A 4,871-nucleotide genomic window follows, 5' to 3' on the forward strand; every position below is an offset into this window, starting at 1 on the left:
TATGATATCACTTCAAAACCTTGGAGTATTCATTTTGATACCCCGTGGAATCGAAAGTATCCACAGTCGAGGAGTTTCAAACCAGAAAAGTAAACCAACCTAATCTGCTTGGTCTTTATTAGTTATCCAGCAAATTGAATGAAATCATAATCCTATTCTAAACAGTACCGGTTTTTCGTTTAGAAATGTTATTTAAATACAATATAATCTGCTTAATAAGACTTTTCCATTTTCAAGCTGACAGTATGCCGAATATGAACATGTTAAATAAAAGGGGTAATACTGTTTACTAATAATAACAAAGATGAAAGAAAAGCGCTTTAATTGTTGAAGTTTATGCAACCGGCACTTTAGAGAAATGAGAATGAAACATATAATTAAGTACTTCATATTCAATTTAAAACAAACAATCCAGTAGAGTTATGTGATCACCAATGGATGAGTTATGTTAAATGTTCATAAGCATAAACTAATAGGTCTTGAACATATTCTAAAAACAGTCTTCAGTAAAAAAAACAGGACAACTGTTTGAAGTACATTCATGGTAGTTTTTTCCCTTACAGTTGTATTGTTCATATACAATAATTATTAATTACATAACAATGCGATTGGCTTTGATTTTCTGCCACAACTCGACCCTTGGAATCAATAATCATAGAGTTACTATCTGGTTATTCAGCATAACTCAACTATCCGTCAATTCCTCAGATCATATGATCACTTGAATATTTCGTTTATCTACATCTGTTTACATCTTTATTTAGCATTATTTTTTAGCATATCTGAAATATATCTTGTCATTAAAAGTCAGTACGATTACTCATTAGATTAAACGAATGTCAGTGTTATTTTTCTACGTATCCCTGAATCCAAATATTATTCAAGTAACATTACCATCTTATACGAACATTATTACGAAGGTAGTATTGATTGGACGGAAGGACACATAGGGGTTCAACATCCATAAGCTTCGAGTCGAACTAAATGCAATATTTCACTATCGTAGAAACGTCAGTGTGTGTGACAAGGAAACAGAATTCCACTGTTATTTTCCACTAGCACTTACAATCTCTCAAATATAAGAACTTTTTGGATTTTCACGGTAATTCATTATGGAAATTGGATTCAAAGACATAATTTTGTAAAACTCCTTACAATTAGTTATTCAGGAACTCTTATTGTCTGGGCAAGTGGTTAAGCTTATACGCCACTGCCCTGAAAAAAAATATCTTGAACATTCACAAAGTTGATAAACATTTTACTAGGCTATACATATAGCATACAGTATTGTCAGGGTTGTCTCAGTCATTCTATCCAAATATAATTCAACAAAGAAAAGCTAGGTAGAAACTGTGTTAGTGACTTAAACCAACAATTACTGTGTTTATGTTTTCATTGAACACACAATGAATCCACCAAACTCTGACGTAAATATCTTTGAAATATAATCATAACTATGGAGCACTAAACAGACGAATCAATGAAAAACAATCTATATTTTATGCATATAATAGTAGGTGATGTATTCTAAATATGAAACAGACAATATTTTTGATGCGAATTCGTAAAAACTACCTGTACAGATGATTTTCATAAATATAAGATAACTTCAGCTTTTGAAATTGAAACACATAGGAAACTTTCTTGCTAGAAATTTTAAATCAACATGGTTTATTTTTACTTCAAGGTTCCTTTATTCCTTTAGAAATACCTGATGTTTAGGTTATCAGATTCATGTATTTGCATTGTTGCACCTGTTGTAATCCATTAGGGAAATTTGTTTCATTGTGTGATTTGGAAATATTCAACTTCAAAGTACACAGAATTGGTATTGAAGTTGGTGACAAACGGACCATCAGAATGATACTTTCATGTAGTTTCACGATGGTGCTTAGAAAGGCTGCTCATAAAAGTTATAAATATTTTGTCTACGACATTATGACAACGCTACTAATCACCTAAATTCTATCCTGGAATTCACTTAGTTTTATGGGTGTTTTGAGTATTTATTTAATGAAGTTCTGTGATGACAGATCTATACAGTGTTACAAAAGAAATTCTTCAGTAACCAATAAGTGATTTTAGTTGTAAATACCATAGATGACAATAACTTATTTACGAAGCAAATATTAATTTACTCGGATTTAACCCACACTTTGTATAAAGGCCAGGCCATTACCAGTTACTCAAACAGATGTAGGTGAATCATGATTCGAACTCGATGCCTAATAATTTAGAACTAAATGCCTTTATCATCAAGACGTAAATAAAGGGAACTATCGTCCCTAAGTGATTAAATTCAATGATAAATTACGAAAAATAACTTTGATGTTTCTCACTGTTCATTTCTAAAATAATGTACTCACTTCATACAAGTTTACTGATATATTTAAATCAGAATAACCGTGATTACTATTTCTCTGTAGATTAGTGAATTCATTATTGAATAAATCAATACCTGACATTATAAATTCATTGACTTATCAATTTTGTAGATTAAATATATGACAATACGTACTTTTTTAACTATTAAAAACATTTTTACTTTTGAATAGATTTTGGACTTACTTTTCTAACTATTATCAATAGTTCTACATAACGACAAGGTTCATATTGTGAAACAGAAGAAACAAATAATTTTTAAGATAATAGTCCAAAACTATTGATTAATTATAAATCTCTTAGAATAATGCCAATATGTTACAAGTAGGTCTTATCAGAAAATATGTAATATGCAGTAGCGTTTTGTGTAATTTCGTTCAGAGAATACCTATTGATTTAACAAAAAAATTGTTAAAGGAATTCATATATTTACTGACTGGTGAAGCTAGATAGATATTGATAATGTTTTATGATAATTATACATGGATATTTGCTGTGAGAAGTTAGCTTTACACAGGTGGATACAACAAATTTTTGGTCACTTCGAAAACTTTGATCTTTTGAACTTATTTTAGAATACAATAATGGTTATGCACTTCTAAAGGAATACAAATGAAGACAAAACTGTTATTCTGTAATCTAGTAGTATACATTACACATGTCTATTTATCTTTCAGAAACTTGATAACAATTTTACATTTTTCAATGGTTGGATTTCAAACTAATTATGTACTGGGAATTTATTCAATACTTTTCTCTGCAGTTTTCTTTTATTGTGAGATGACCCGATTTTCTTGTATTCAATAATGAGCTTATTCAAAAAGGATTGACAGTTCTGATCAATAAATTTTAATTGATTTACTCAGTTTTAGCAACTAGACATCTTGAACAGTGTCTCTCCTTAGTAGAGGTGTTCTTCGTCTTTCTGTTTGAAACTTACTCGAGCCTACTAATATGAGCACTCGGGAAAGTGAAAAACTCTAGTGAGTTAGTTTTCTACGGGATGGGGTCGCTAACCCCATGCCCAACCCACCTCCTTTACCCGGGATTGGGACCGGCAGTAACTCTAGTAGAGCTAAAGGGGGAGTTAGTTTGAGTATTAGATAGTAAAAAATATTTTTCACTAATCAATGAGATTTGGTCAGAAGAATACTTAAACTTACAAGTTGATCTTACATAATAATGATTTCGAAAGTTGTTTAAAACACCTGCATTTTTTGCATAATCATTTGTATCTACTAAAACAATAAACAGTAGCTCAAATAAAAATAAAAACCTTTTATCTGGAGCAATTTCATTATCGGTAGATTTTAAAAGACTCCAAGGCGAATTTCATCAAAAACTGTTAATCATCCAACAATTAACAAACTAAAGAGCGAAAATGATAAGTATCAATTATTATTTCACGATTCTTTAAAAATATTTCAAAACACAAATTAAAGAGCTACCGAATTTAACGAGCCTCATGTATTTATATGTATCATAATGGTACATGAATTTGTACTGAACGTAATAGATTACTTAATAGTTATATGTATAAATAATATCTACTCTAAAGATTATTTATGTTGAAATATAACACCAAAGTAACACTACTTATCTAATGTAAAATACTCAATTTTCATAGTTTATTCATACATTTACGATTATATAATAATTTCTAATCAAATAAATGAATAGAATTCAGTATGGGAATTATAAAACTATAATATTTATTGAGTATATTCTCAGTTTGAATTCTCTAATACAATGAGTGTATATTCACACTAATGTAATCATGAACACTTAAAGAGATATATTGATAATATCAGTTCATACTTAATATATAAACACATGAAATATGAATTGAGATATAAGACAGTCACTAGTAAGTGTTGTCGTTTTTTTTTCTTCAGGTTATTTCATTGATCTCAATAATAATAATTCTTACTATAACTCAAATGTTCTAGATATTAGTCAACACATTTATATATATACAGCTTATTTGTTTTTGTAGCAAGTACTTCATATTATTTTGAAAGCTAAAAGACCAATGGTTAATTTAATACAGTTAATACTTCAACCCTTTTTCTATCTATCTACCTACCTACCTATATATATATATATATATAACACATTAATTCAATGTTGATTGTATATTAAGTTCATAGAATCTAATTCATTTTAAAGTTATAGTGATGATATTTTTAATGTATTTGATTCAAATGAACTTCTGTTGAATGTTATTATTAACCTTGTTAATTATCAAACAATATTGAATTGTTTATATCATCTTATTGTTATATTCATCATTTGTTTCCTGTTTTTAAAAAACAACAAAAGCAAAAAGAAATCTGTCTACATTATACAATAAAGGGAACTAATTATTCGATAAAAGAGATGTATAATTGATATCTGAACATTTATTAATTAATAAATGGATTGATAAATATCTTTTTATGAATATATGATTACTGATGACTGCGAATGTTGCATATCAGTTAGCCTGG

The sequence above is a fragment of the Schistosoma haematobium genome, chromosome 1 (assembly GCF_000699445.3).
Source record: "Schistosoma haematobium chromosome 1, whole genome shotgun sequence".
In the NCBI taxonomy this organism is placed as follows: domain Eukaryota; kingdom Metazoa; phylum Platyhelminthes; class Trematoda; order Strigeidida; family Schistosomatidae; genus Schistosoma; species Schistosoma haematobium.